The sequence below is a fragment of the Atractosteus spatula genome, chromosome 10 (assembly GCF_055471065.1).
Source record: "Atractosteus spatula isolate fAtrSpa1 chromosome 10, fAtrSpa1.hap1, whole genome shotgun sequence".
Lineage (NCBI taxonomy): Eukaryota > Metazoa > Chordata > Actinopteri > Semionotiformes > Lepisosteidae > Atractosteus > Atractosteus spatula.
In genome coordinates, this window is record NC_142715.1 from 24,593,383 (window position 1) to 24,605,882 (window position 12,500).

Genomic DNA, 12,500 nt, shown 5'->3' on the forward strand with positions numbered 1-12,500 from the left:
CTTCTTATAGAGAGGACAGCTCCGTCACCTCTTTTACGACGCTGCTTTTTTTCCCTTGCGTTTTTCTCTTCTTCCCACGTTCTCTCTCTTCACTGCCTTCGTCCCCGCTCTATTTCACTTCAGCCTTTCACTCTTGCTTCCTTCCAATGAGGACGGAGCTGCGGGAGAAAGGGCGCTATAGAGGATCGCTGTGGAGAGCTGCTGCTGTGCTTTGACATCTGAGCTCTGTGGAAAACGATCTCAATACAATTCTGAAAAACGCGACTCCCCGAACGCCAGCCGAACAAGTCTCCACAGCCGAAGCGCTGTGTCTCTTTTCAGCTGGCGATAAACCTTTCCTCGATCCTTTGCGGACTTGTAAAACTGTTCATGATCAGAATAAAAAACGCTCACGCTAATACACAAGCACCCGTGTCTCGCCAAAGCTGACAAATAAACAGACGGACAAGCCGCACTGCACGTGTGAACAGGGGAATGAGCGAGCGAGCGGGGATAGGGCGCCTCCTGCGCTTAAAAGCTTACAGCACCTGGTATTCCCAGGCGGTCTCCCATCCAAGTACTAACCAGGCCCATCCCTGTTTAGCTTCCGAGATCAGACGAGATCAGGCGTGCTCAAGGGGGTGTGGCCGTAAGCGAGAGCAAGGCTCGCTGGCACCCTTCTTATAGAGAGGACAGCTCCGTCACCTCTTTTACGACGCTGCTTTTTTTCCCTTGCGTTTTTCTCTTCTTCCCACGTTCTCTCTCTTCACTGCCTTCGTCCCCGCTCTATTTCACTTCAGCCTTTCACTCTTGCTTCCTTCCAATGAGGACGGAGCTGCGGGAGAAAGGGCGCTATAGAGGATCGCTGTGGAGAGCTGCTGCTGTGCTTTGACATCTGAGCTCTGTGGAAAACGATCTCAATACAATTCTGAAAAACGTGACTCCCCGAACGCCAGCCGAACAAGTCTCCACAGCCGAAGCGCTGTGTCTCTTTTCAGCTGGCGATAAACCTTTCCTCGATCCTTTGCGGACTTGTAAAACTGTTCATGATCAGAATAAAAAACGCTCACGCTAATACACAAGCACCCGTGTCTCGCCAAAGCTGACAAATAAACAGACGGACAAGCCGCACTGCACGTGTGAACAGGGGAATGAGCGAGCGAGCGGGGATAGGGCGCCTCCTGCGCTTAAAAGCTTACAGCACCTGGTATTCCCAGGCGGTCTCCCATCCAAGTACTAACCAGGCCCATCCCTGTTTAGCTTCCGAGATCAGACGAGATCAGGCGTGCTCAAGGGGGTGTGGCCGTAAGCGAGAGCAAGGCTCGCTGGCACCCTTCTTATAGAGAGGACAGCTCCGTCACCTCTTTTACGACGCTGCTTTTTTCTTGCTTCCTTCCAATGAGGACGGAGCTGCGGGAGAAAGGGCGCTATAGAGGATCGCTGTGGAGAGCTGCTGCTGTGCTTTGACATCTGAGCTCTGTGGAAAACGATCTCAATACAATTCTGAAAAACGCGACTCCCCGAACGCCAGCCGAACAAGTCTCCACAGCCGAAGCGCTGTGTCTCTTTTCAGCTGGCGATAAACCTTTCCTCGATCCTTTGCGGACTTGTAAAACTGTTCATGATCAGAATAAAAAACGCTCACGCTAATACACAAGCACCCGTGTCTCGCCAAAGCTGACAAATAAACAGACGGACAAGCCGCACTGCACGTGTGAACAGGGGAATGAGCGAGCGAGCGGGGATAGGGCGCCTCCTGCGCTTAAAAGCTTACAGCACCTGGTATTCCCAGGCGGTCTCCCATCCAAGTACTAACCAGGCCCATCCCTGTTTAGCTTCCGAGATCAGACGAGATCAGGCGTGCTCAAGGGGGTGTGGCCGTAAGCGAGAGCAAGGCTCGCTGGCACCCTTCTTATAGAGAGGACAGCTCCGTCACCTCTTTTACGACGCTGCTTTTTTCTTGCTTCCTTCCAATGAGGACGGAGCTGCGGGAGAAAGGGCGCTATAGAGGATCGCTGTGGAGAGCTGCTGCTGTGCTTTGACATCTGAGCTCTGTGGAAAACGATCTCAATACAATTCTGAAAAACGCGACTCCCCGAACGCCAGCCGAACAAGTCTCCACAGCCGAAGCGCTGTGTCTCTTTTCAGCTGGCGATAAACCTTTCCTCGATCCTTTGCGGACTTGTAAAACTGTTCATGATCAGAATAAAAAACGCTCACGCTAATACACAAGCACCCGTGTCTCGCCAAAGCTGACAAATAAACAGACGGACAAGCCGCACTGCACGTGTGAACAGGGGAATGAGCGAGCGAGCGGGGATAGGGCGCCTCCTGCGCTTAAAAGCTTACAGCACCTGGTATTCCCAGGCGGTCTCCCATCCAAGTACTAACCAGGCCCATCCCTGTTTAGCTTCCGAGATCAGACGAGATCAGGCGTGCTCAAGGGGGTGTGGCCGTAAGCGAGAGCAAGGCTCGCTGGCACCCTTCTTATAGAGAGGACAGCTCCGTCACCTCTTTTACGACGCTGCTTTTTTCTTGCTTCCTTCCAATGAGGACGGAGCTGCGGGAGAAAGGGCGCTATAGAGGATCGCTGTGGAGAGCTGCTGCTGTGCTTTGACATCTGAGCTCTGTGGAAAACGATCTCAATACAATTCTGAAAAACGCGACTCCCCGAACGCCAGCCGAACAAGTCTCCACAGCCGAAGCGCTGTGTCTCTTTTCAGCTGGCGATAAACCTTTCCTCGATCCTTTGCGGACTTGTAAAACTGTTCATGATCAGAATAAAAAACGCTCACGCTAATACACAAGCACCCGTGTCTCGCCAAAGCTGACAAATAAACAGACGGACAAGCCGCACTGCACGTGTGAACAGGGGAATGAGCGAGCGAGCGGGGATAGGGCGCCTCCTGCGCTTAAAAGCTTACAGCACCTGGTATTCCCAGGCGGTCTCCCATCCAAGTACTAACCAGGCCCATCCCTGTTTAGCTTCCGAGATCAGACGAGATCAGGCGTGCTCAAGGGGGTGTGGCCGTAAGCGAGAGCAAGGCTCGCTGGCACCCTTCTTATAGAGAGGACAGCTCCGTCACCTCTTTTACGACGCTGCTTTTTTCTTGCTTCCTTCCAATGAGGACGGAGCTGCGGGAGAAAGGGCGCTATAGAGGATCGCTGTGGAGAGCTGCTGCTGTGCTTTGACATCTGAGCTCTGTGGAAAACGATCTCAATACAATTCTGAAAAACGCGACTCCCCGAACGCCAGCCGAACAAGTCTCCACAGCCGAAGCGCTGTGTCTCTTTTCAGCTGGCGATAAACCTTTCCTCGATCCTTTGCGGACTTGTAAAACTGTTCATGATCAGAATAAAAAACGCTCACGCTAATACACAAGCACCCGTGTCTCGCCAAAGCTGACAAATAAACAGACGGACAAGCCGCACTGCACGTGTGAACAGGGGAATGAGCGAGCGAGCGGGGATAGGGCGCCTCCTGCGCTTAAAAGCTTACAGCACCTGGTATTCCCAGGCGGTCTCCCATCCAAGTACTAACCAGGCCCATCCCTGTTTAGCTTCCAAGATCAGACAAGATCAGGCGTGCTCAAGGGGGTGTGGCCGTAAGCGAGAGCAAGGCTCGCTGGCACCCTTCTTATAGAGAGGACAGCTCCGTCACCTCTTTTACGACGCTGCTTTTTTCTTGCTTCCTTCCAATGAGGACGGAGCTGCGGGAGAAAGGGCGCTATAGAGGATCGCTGTGGAGAGCTGCTGCTGTGCTTTGACATCTGAGCTCTGTGGAAAACGATCTCAATACAATTCTGAAAAACGCGACTCCCCGAACGCCAGCCGAACAAGTCTCCACAGCCGAAGCGCTGTGTCTCTTTTCAGCTGGCGATAAACCTTTCCTCGATCCTTTGCGGACTTGTAAAACTGTTCATGATCAGAATAAAAAACGCTCACGCTAATACACAAGCACCCGTGTCTCGCCAAAGCTGACAAATAAACAGACGGACAAGCCGCACTGCACGTGTGAACAGGGGAATGAGCGAGCGAGCGGGGATAGGGCGCCTCCTGCGCTTAAAAGCTTACAGCACCTGGTATTCCCAGGCGGTCTCCCATCCAAGGACTAACCAGGCCCATCCCTGTTTAGCTTCCGAGATCAGACGAGATCAGGCGTGCTCAAGGGGGTGTGGCGGTCAGCGAGAGCAAGGCTCGCTGGCACCCTTCTTATAGAGAGGACAGCTCCGTCACCTCTTTTACGACGCTGCTTTTTTTCCCTTGCGTTTTTCTCTTCTTCCCACGTTCTCTCTCTTCACTGCCTTCGTCCCCGCTCTATTTCACTTCAGCCTTTCACTCTTGCTTCCTTCCAATGAGGACGGAGCTGCGGGAGAAAGGGCGCTATAGAGGATCGCTGTGGAGAGCTGCTGCTGTGCTTTGACATCTGAGCTCTGTGGAAAACGATCTCAATACAATTCTGAAAAACGCGACTCCCCGAACGCCAGCCGAACAAGTCTCCACAGCCGAAGCGCTGTGTCTCTTTTCAGCTGGCGATAAACCTTTCCTCGATCCTTTGCGGACTTGTAAAACTGTTCATGATCAGAATAAAAAACGCTCACGCTAATACACAAGCACCCGTGTCTCGCCAAAGCTGACAAATAAACAGACGGACAAGCCGCACTGCACGTGTGAACAGGGGAATGAGCGAGCGAGCGGGGATAGGGCGCCTCCTGCGCTTAAAAGCTTACAGCACCTGGTATTCCCAGGCGGTCTCCCATCCAAGTACTAACCAGGCCCATCCCTGTTTAGCTTCCGAGATCAGACGAGATCAGGCGTGCTCAAGGGGGTGTGGCCGTAAGCAAGAGCAAGGCTCGCTGGCACCCTTCTTATAGAGAGGACAGCTCCGTCACCTCTTTTACGACGCTGCTTTTTTTCACTTGCGTTTTTCTCTTCTTCCCACGTTCTCTCTCTTCACTGCCTTCGTCCCCGCTCTATTTCACTTCAGCCTTTCACTCTTGCTTCCTTCCAATGAGGACGGAGCTGCGGGAGAAAGGGCGCTATAGAGGATCGCTGTGGAGAGCTGCTGCTGTGCTTTGACATCTGAGCTCTGTGGAAAACGATCTCAATACAATTCTGAAAAACGCGACTCCCCGAACGCCAGCCGAACAAGTCTCCACAGCCGAAGCGCTGTGTCTCTTTTCAGCTGGCGATAAACCTTTCCTCGATCCTTTGCGGACTTGTAAAACTGTTCATGATCAGAATAAAAAACGCTCACGCTAATACACAAGCACCCGTGTCTCGCCAAAGCTGACAAATAAACAGACGGACAAGCCGCACTGCACGTGTGAACAGGGGAATGAGCGAGCGAGCGGGGATAGGGCGCCTCCTGCGCTTAAAAGCTTATAGCACCTGGTATTCCCAGGCGGTCTCCCATCCAAGGACTAACCAGGCCCATCCCTGTTTAGCTTCCGAGATCAGACGAGATCAGGCGTGCTCAAGGGGGTGTGGCGGTAAGCGAGAGCAAAGCTCGCTGGCACCCTTCTTATAGAGAGGACAGCTCCGTCACCTCTTTTACGACGCTGCTTTTTTTCCCTTGCGTTTTTCTCTTCTTCCCACGTTCTCTCTCTTCACTGCCTTCGTCCCCGCTCTATTTCACTTCAGCCTTTCACTCTTGCTTCCTTCCAATGAGGACGGAGCTGCGGGAGAAAGGGCGCTATAGAGGATCGCTGTGGAGAGCTGCTGCTGTGCTTTGACATCTGAGCTCTGTGGAAAACGATCTCAATACAATTCTGAAAAACGCGACTCCCCGAACGCCAGCCGAACAAGTCTCCACAGCCGAAGCGCTGTGTCTCTTTTCAGCTGGCGATAAACCTTTCCTCGATCCTTTGCGGACTTGTAAAACTGTTCATGATCAGAATAAAAAACGCTCACGCTAATACACAAGCACCCGTGTCTCGCCAAAGCTGACAAATAAACAGACGGACAAGCCGCACTGCACGTGTGAACAGGGGAATGAGCGAGCGAGCGGGGATAGGGCGCCTCCTGCGCTTAAAAGCTTACAGCACCTGGTATTCCCAGGCGGTCTCCCATCCAAGTACTAACCAGGCCCATCCTTGTTTAGCTTCCGAGATCAGACGAGATCAGGCGTGCTCAAGGGGGTGTGGCCGTAAGCGAGGGCAAGGCTCGCTGGCACCCTTCTTATAGAGAGGACAGCTCCGTCACCTCTTTTACGACGCTGCTTTTTTTCCCTTGCGTTTTTCTCTTCTTCCCACGTTCTCTCTCTTCACTGCCTTCGTCCCCGCTCTATTTCACTTCAGCCTTTCACTCTTGCTTCCTTCCAATGAGGACGGAGCTGCGGGAGAAAGGGCGCTATAGAGGATCGCTGTGGAGAGCTGCTGCTGTGCTTTGACATCTGAGCTCTGTGGAAAACGATCTCAATACAATTCTGAAAAACGCGACTCCCCGAACGCCAGCCGAACAAGTCTCCACAGCCGAAGCGCTGTGTCTCTTTTCAGCTGGCGATAAACCTTTCCTCGATCCTTTGCGGACTTGTAAAACTGTTCATGATCAGAATAAAAAACGCTCACGCTAATACACAAGCACCCGTGTCTCGCCAAAGCTGACAAATAAACAGACGGACAAGCCGCACTGCACGTGTGAACAGGGGAATGAGCGAGCGAGCGGGGATAGGGCGCCTCCTGCGCTTAAAAGCTTACAGCACCTGGTATTCCCAGGCGGTCTCCCATCCAAGTACTAACCAGGCCCATCCCTGTTTAGCTTCCGAGATCAGACGAGATCAGGCGTGCTCAAGGGGGTGTGGCCGTAAGCGAGAGCAAGGCTCGCTGGCACCCTTCTTATAGAGAGGACAGCTCCGTCACCTCTTTTACGACGCTGCTTTTTTTCCCTTGCGTTTTTCTCTTCTTCCCACGTTCTCTCTCTTCACTGCCTTCGTCCCCGCTCTATTTCACTTCAGCCTTTCACTCTTGCTTCCTTCCAATGAGGACGGAGCTGCGGGAGAAAGGGCGCTATAGAGGATCGCTGTGGAGAGCTGCTGCTGTGCTTTGACATCTGAGCTCTGTGGAAAACGATCTCAATACAATTCTGAAAAACGCGACTCCCCGAACGCCAGCCGAACAAGTCTCCACAGCCGAAGCGCTGTGTCTCTTTTCAGCTGGCGATAAACCTTTCCTCGATCCTTTGCGGACTTGTAAAACTGTTCATGATCAGAATAAAAAACGCTCACGCTAATACACAAGCACCCGTGTCTCGCCAAAGCTGACAAATAAACAGACGGACAAGCCGCACTGCACGTGTGAACAGGGGAATGAGCGAGCGAGCGGGGATAGGGCGCCTCCTGCGCTTAAAAGCTTACAGCACCTGGTATTCCCAGGCGGTCTCCCATCCAAGTACTAACCAGGCCCATCCCTGTTTAGCTTCCGAGATCAGACGAGATCAGGCGTGCTCAAGGGGGTGTGGCCGTAAGCGAGAGCAAGGCTCGCTGGCACCCTTCTTATAGAGAGGACAGCTCCGTCACCTCTTTTACGACGCTGCTTTTTTCTTGCTTCCTTCCAATGAGGACGGAGCTGCGGGAGAAAGGGCGCTATAGAGGATCGCTGTGGAGAGCTGCTGCTGTGCTTTGACATCTGAGCTCTGTGGAAAACGATCTCAATACAATTCTGAAAAACGCGACTCCCCGAACGCCAGCCGAACAAGTCTCCACAGCCGAAGCGCTGTGTCTCTTTTCAGCTGGCGATAAACCTTTCCTCGATCCTTTGCGGACTTGTAAAACTGTTCATGATCAGAATAAAAAACGCTCACGCTAATACACAAGCACCCGTGTCTCGCCAAAGCTGACAAATAAACAGACGGACAAGCCGCACTGCACGTGTGAACAGGGGAATGAGCGAGCGAGCGGGGATAGGGCGCCTCCTGCGCTTAGAAGCTTACAGCACCTGGTATTCCCAGGCGGTCTCCCATCCAAGTACTAACCAGGCCCATCCCTGTTTAGCTTCCGAGATCAGACGAGATCAACCGTGCTCAAGGGGGTGTGGCCGTAAGCGAGAGCAAGGCTCGCTGGCACCCTTCTTATAGAGAGGACAGCTCCGTCACCTCTTTTACGACGCTGCTTTTTTCTTGCTTCCTTCCAATGAGGACGGAGCTGCGGGAGAAAGGGCGCTATAGAGGATCGCTGTGGAGAGCTGCTGCTGTGCTTTGACATCTGAGCTCTGTGGAAAACGAACTCAATACAATTCTGAAAAACGCGACTCCCCGAACGCCAGCCGAACAAGTCTCCACAGCCGAAGCGCTGTGTCTCTTTTCAGCTGGCGATAAACCTTTCCTCGATCCTTTGCGGACTTGTAAAACTGTTCATGATCAGAATAAAAAACGCTCACGCTAATACACAAGCACCCGTGTCTCGCCAAAGCTGACAAATAAACAGACGGACAAGCCGCACTGCACGTGTGAACAGGGGAATGAGCGAGCGAGCGGGGATAGGGCGCCTCCTGCGCTTAAAAGCTTACAGCACCTGGTATTCCCAGGCGGTCTCCCATCCAAGTACTAACCAGGCCCATCCCTGTTTAGCTTCCGAGATCAGACGAGATCAGGCGTGCTCAAGGGGGTGTGGCCGTAAGCGAGAGCAAGGCTCGCTGGCACCCTTCTTATAGAGAGGACAGCTCCGTCACCTCTTTTACGACGCTGCTTTTTTCTTGCTTCCTTCCAATGAGGACGGAGCTGCGGGAGAAAGGGCGCTATAGAGGATCGCTGTGGAGAGCTGCTGCTGTGCTTTGACATCTGAGCTCTGTGGAAAACGATCTCAATACAATTCTGAAAAACGCGACTCCCCGAACGCCAGCCGAACAAGTCTCCACAGCCGAAGCGCTGTGTCTCTTTTCAGCTGGCGATAAACCTTTCCTCGATCCTTTGCGGACTTGTAAAACTGTTCATGATCAGAATAAAAAACGCTCACGCTAATACACAAGCACCCGTGTCTCGCCAAAGCTGACAAATAAACAGACGGACAAGCCGCACTGCACGTGTGAACAGGGGAATGAGCGAGCGAGCGGGGATAGGGCGCCTCCTGCGCTTAAAAGCTTACAGCACCTGGTATTCCCAGGCGGTCTCCCATCCAAGTACTAACCAGGCCCATCCCTGTTTAGCTTCCGAGAGCAGACGAGATCAGGCGTGCTCAAGGGGGTGTGGCGGTAAGCGAGAGCAAGGCTCGCTGGCACCCTTCTTATAGAGAGGACAGCTCCGTCACCTCTTTTACGACGCTGCTTTTTTTCCCTTGCGTTTTTCTCTTCTTCCCACGTTCTCTCTCTTCACTGCCTTCGTCCCCGCTCTATTTCACTTCAGCCTTTCACTCTTGCTTCCTTCCAATGAGGACGGAGCTGCGGGAGAAAGGGCGCTATAGAGGATCGCTGTGGAGAGCTGCTGCTGTGCTTTGACATCTGAGCTCTGTGGAAAACGATCTCAATACAATTCTGAAAAACGCGACTCCCCGAACGCCAGCCGAACAAGTCTCCACAGCCGAAGCGCTGTGTCTCTTTTCAGCTGGCGATAAACCTTTCCTCGATCCTTTGCGGACTTGTAAAACTGTTCATGATCAGAATAAAAAACGCTCACGCTAATACACAAGCACCCGTGTCTCGCCAAAGCTGACAAATAAACAGACGGACAAGCCGCACTGCACGTGTGAACAGGGGAATGAGCGAGCGAGCGGGGATAGGGCGCCTCCTGCGCTTAAAAGCTTACAGCACCTGGTATTCCCAGGCGGTCTCCCATCCAAGTACTAACCAGGCCCATCCCTGTTTAGCTTCCGAGATCAGACGAGATCAGGCGTGCTCAAGGGGGTGTGGCCGTAAGCGAGAGCAAGGCTCGCTGGCACCCTTCTTATAGAGAGGACAGCTCCGTCACCTCTTTTACGACGCTGCTTTTTTTCCCTTGCGTTTTTCTCTTCTTCCCACGTTCTCTCTCTTCACTGCCTTCGTCCCCGCTCTATTTCACTTCAGCCTTTCACTCTTGCTTCCTTCCAATGAGGACGGAGCTGCGGGAGAAAGGGCGCTATAGAGGATCGCTGTGGAGAGCTGCTGCTGTGCTTTGACATCTGAGCTCTGTGGAAAACGATCTCAATACAATTCTGAAAAACGCGACTCCCCGAACGCCAGCCGAACAAGTCTCCACAGCCGAAGCGCTGTGTCTCTTTTCAGCTGGCGATAAACCTTTCCTCGATCCTTTGCGGACTTGTAAAACTGTTCATGATCAGAATAAAAAACGCTCACGCTAATACACAAGCACCCGTGTCTCGCCAAAGCTGACAAATAAACAGACGGACAAGCCGCACTGCACGTGTGAACAGGGGAATGAGCGAGCGAGCGGGGATAGGGCGCCTCCTGCGCTTAAAAGCTTACAGCACCTGGTATTCCCAGGCGGTCTCCCATCCAAGTACTAACCAGGCCCATCCCTGTTTAGCTTCCGAGATCAGACGAGATCAGGCGTGCTCAAGGGGGTGTGGCCGTAAGCGAGAGCAAGGCTCGCTGGCACCCTTCTTATAGAGAGGACAGCTCCGTCACCTCTTTTACGACGCTGCTTTTTTTCCCTTGCGTTTTTCTCTTCTTCCCACGTTCTCTCTCTTCACTGCCTTCGTCCCCGCTCTATTTCACTTCAGCCTTTCACTCTTGCTTCCTTCCAATGAGGACGGAGCTGCGGGAGAAAGGGCGCTATAGAGGATCGCTGTGGAGAGCTGCTGCTGTGCTTTGACATCTGAGCTCTGTGGAAAACGATCTCAATACAATTCTGAAAAACGCGACTCCCCGAACGCCAGCCGAACAAGTCTCCACAGCCGAAGCGCTGTGTCTCTTTTCAGCTGGCGATAAACCTTTCCTCGATCCTTTGCGGACTTGTAAAACTGTTCATGATCAGAATAAAAAACGCTCACGCTAATACACAAGCACCCGTGTCTCGCCAAAGCTGACAAATAAACAGACGGACAAGCCGCACTGCACGTGTGAACAGGGGAATGAGCGAGCGAGCGGGGATAGGGCGCCTCCTGCGCTTAAAAGCTTACAGCACCTGGTATTCCCAGGCGGTCTCCCATCCAAGTACTAACCAGGCCCATCCCTGTTTAGCTTCCGAGATCAGACGAGATCAGGCGTGCTCAAGGGGGTGTGGCCGTAAGCGAGAGCAAGGCTCGCTGGCACCCTTCTTATAGAGAGGACAGCTCCGTCACCTCTTTTACGACGCTGCTTTTTTTCCCTTGCGTTTTTCTCTTCTTCCCACGTTCTCTCTCTTCACTGCCTTCGTCCCCGCTCTATTTCACTTCAGCCTTTCACTCTTGCTTCCTTCCAATGAGGACGGAGCTGCGGGAGAAAGGGCGCTATAGAGGATCGCTGTGGAGAGCTGCTGCTGTGCTTTGACATCTGAGCTCTGTGGAAAACGATCTCAATACAATTCTGAAAAACGCGACTCCCCGAACGCCAGCCGAACAAGTCTCCACAGCCGAAGCGCTGTGTCTCTTTTCAGCTGGCGATAAACCTTTCCTCGATCCTTTGCGGACTTGTAAAACTGTTCATGATCAGAATAAAAAACGCTCACGCTAATACACAAGCACCCGTGTCTCGCCAAAGCTGACAAATAAACAGACGGACAAGCCGCACTGCACGTGTGAACAGGGGAATGAGCGAGCGAGCGGGGATAGGGCGCCTCCTGCGCTTAAAAGCTTACAGCACCTGGTATTCCCAGGCGGTCTCCCATCCAAGTACTAACCAGGCCCATCCCTGTTTAGCTTCCGAGATCAGACGAGATCAGGCGTGCTCAAGGGGGTGTGGCCGTAAGCGAGAGCAAGGCTCGCTGGCACCCTTCTTATAGAGAGGACAGCTCCGTCACCTCTTTTACGACGCTGCTTTTTTTCCCTTGCGTTTTTCTCTTCTTCCCACGTTCTCTCTCTTCACTGCCTTCGTCCCCGCTCTATTTCACTTCAGCCTTTCACTCTTGCTTCCTTCCAATGAGGACGGAGCTGCGGGAGAAAGGGCGCTATAGAGGATCGCTGTGGAGAGCTGCTGCTGTGCTTTGACATCTGAGCTCTGTGGAAAACGATCTCAATACAATTCTGAAAAACGCGACTCCCCGAACGCCAGCCGAACAAGTCTCCACAGCCGAAGCGCTGTGTCTCTTTTCAGCTGGCGATAAACCTTTCCTCGATCCTTTGCGGACTTGTAAAACTGTTCATGATCAGAATAAAAAACGCTCACGCTAATACACAAGCACCCGTGTCTCGCCAAAGCTGACAAATAAACAGACGGACAAGCCGCACTGCACGTGTGAACAGGGGAATGAGCGAGCGAGCGGGGATAGGGCGCCTCCTGCGCTTAAAAGCTTACAGCACCTGGTATTCCCAGGCGGTCTCCCATCCAAGTACTAACCAGGCCCATCCCTGTTTAGCTTCCGAGATCAGACGAGATCAGGCGTGCTCAAGGGGGTGTGGCCGTAAGCGAGAGCAAGGCTCGCTGGCACCCTTCTTATAGAGAGGACAGCTCCGTCAC

General features: G+C 52.9%; 1 protein-coding gene, 15 non-coding genes and 5 pseudogenes across 16 annotated transcripts in view; all 21 read right to left on the reverse strand.

The window, feature by feature from the left end:
• LOC148826073 (uncharacterized) overlaps positions 1-12,500 on the reverse strand; it is a 588,722-nt gene that overhangs the window by 235,348 nt on the left and 340,874 nt on the right. The gene's annotated exons all lie outside the window — the stretch shown is intronic.
• LOC148826092 (5S ribosomal RNA) lies at positions 516-634 on the reverse strand. Its single transcript, XR_016093387.1, has one exon. It is a non-coding gene; the product is annotated as a 5S ribosomal RNA (ribosomal RNA).
• Positions 1,172-1,290, reverse strand: LOC148826093 (5S ribosomal RNA). The gene has a single exon (XR_016093390.1). It is a non-coding gene; the product is annotated as a 5S ribosomal RNA (ribosomal RNA).
• On the reverse strand, positions 1,747-1,865 carry LOC148826094 (5S ribosomal RNA). The gene has a single exon (XR_016093391.1). It is a non-coding gene; the product is annotated as a 5S ribosomal RNA (ribosomal RNA).
• On the reverse strand, positions 2,322-2,440 carry LOC148826095 (5S ribosomal RNA). Its single transcript, XR_016093392.1, has one exon. It is a non-coding gene; the product is annotated as a 5S ribosomal RNA (ribosomal RNA).
• Positions 2,897-3,015, reverse strand: LOC148826096 (5S ribosomal RNA). Its single transcript, XR_016093393.1, has one exon. It is a non-coding gene; the product is annotated as a 5S ribosomal RNA (ribosomal RNA).
• On the reverse strand, positions 3,472-3,590 carry LOC148826097 (5S ribosomal RNA; annotated as a pseudogene).
• LOC148826098 (5S ribosomal RNA) lies at positions 4,047-4,165 on the reverse strand (annotated as a pseudogene).
• LOC148826099 (5S ribosomal RNA) lies at positions 4,703-4,821 on the reverse strand. The gene has a single exon (XR_016093394.1). It is a non-coding gene; the product is annotated as a 5S ribosomal RNA (ribosomal RNA).
• On the reverse strand, positions 5,359-5,477 carry LOC148826100 (5S ribosomal RNA; annotated as a pseudogene).
• Positions 6,015-6,133, reverse strand: LOC148826101 (5S ribosomal RNA). Its single transcript, XR_016093122.1, has one exon. It is a non-coding gene; the product is annotated as a 5S ribosomal RNA (ribosomal RNA).
• On the reverse strand, positions 6,671-6,789 carry LOC148826102 (5S ribosomal RNA). The gene has a single exon (XR_016093395.1). It is a non-coding gene; the product is annotated as a 5S ribosomal RNA (ribosomal RNA).
• LOC148826103 (5S ribosomal RNA) lies at positions 7,327-7,445 on the reverse strand. The gene has a single exon (XR_016093396.1). It is a non-coding gene; the product is annotated as a 5S ribosomal RNA (ribosomal RNA).
• LOC148826104 (5S ribosomal RNA) lies at positions 7,902-8,020 on the reverse strand (annotated as a pseudogene).
• Positions 8,477-8,595, reverse strand: LOC148826105 (5S ribosomal RNA). The gene has a single exon (XR_016093397.1). It is a non-coding gene; the product is annotated as a 5S ribosomal RNA (ribosomal RNA).
• Positions 9,052-9,170, reverse strand: LOC148826106 (5S ribosomal RNA; annotated as a pseudogene).
• Positions 9,708-9,826, reverse strand: LOC148826107 (5S ribosomal RNA). Its single transcript, XR_016093398.1, has one exon. It is a non-coding gene; the product is annotated as a 5S ribosomal RNA (ribosomal RNA).
• LOC148826108 (5S ribosomal RNA) lies at positions 10,364-10,482 on the reverse strand. Its single transcript, XR_016093400.1, has one exon. It is a non-coding gene; the product is annotated as a 5S ribosomal RNA (ribosomal RNA).
• On the reverse strand, positions 11,020-11,138 carry LOC148826109 (5S ribosomal RNA). Its single transcript, XR_016093402.1, has one exon. It is a non-coding gene; the product is annotated as a 5S ribosomal RNA (ribosomal RNA).
• LOC148826110 (5S ribosomal RNA) lies at positions 11,676-11,794 on the reverse strand. The gene has a single exon (XR_016093403.1). It is a non-coding gene; the product is annotated as a 5S ribosomal RNA (ribosomal RNA).
• LOC148826111 (5S ribosomal RNA) lies at positions 12,332-12,450 on the reverse strand. The gene has a single exon (XR_016093404.1). It is a non-coding gene; the product is annotated as a 5S ribosomal RNA (ribosomal RNA).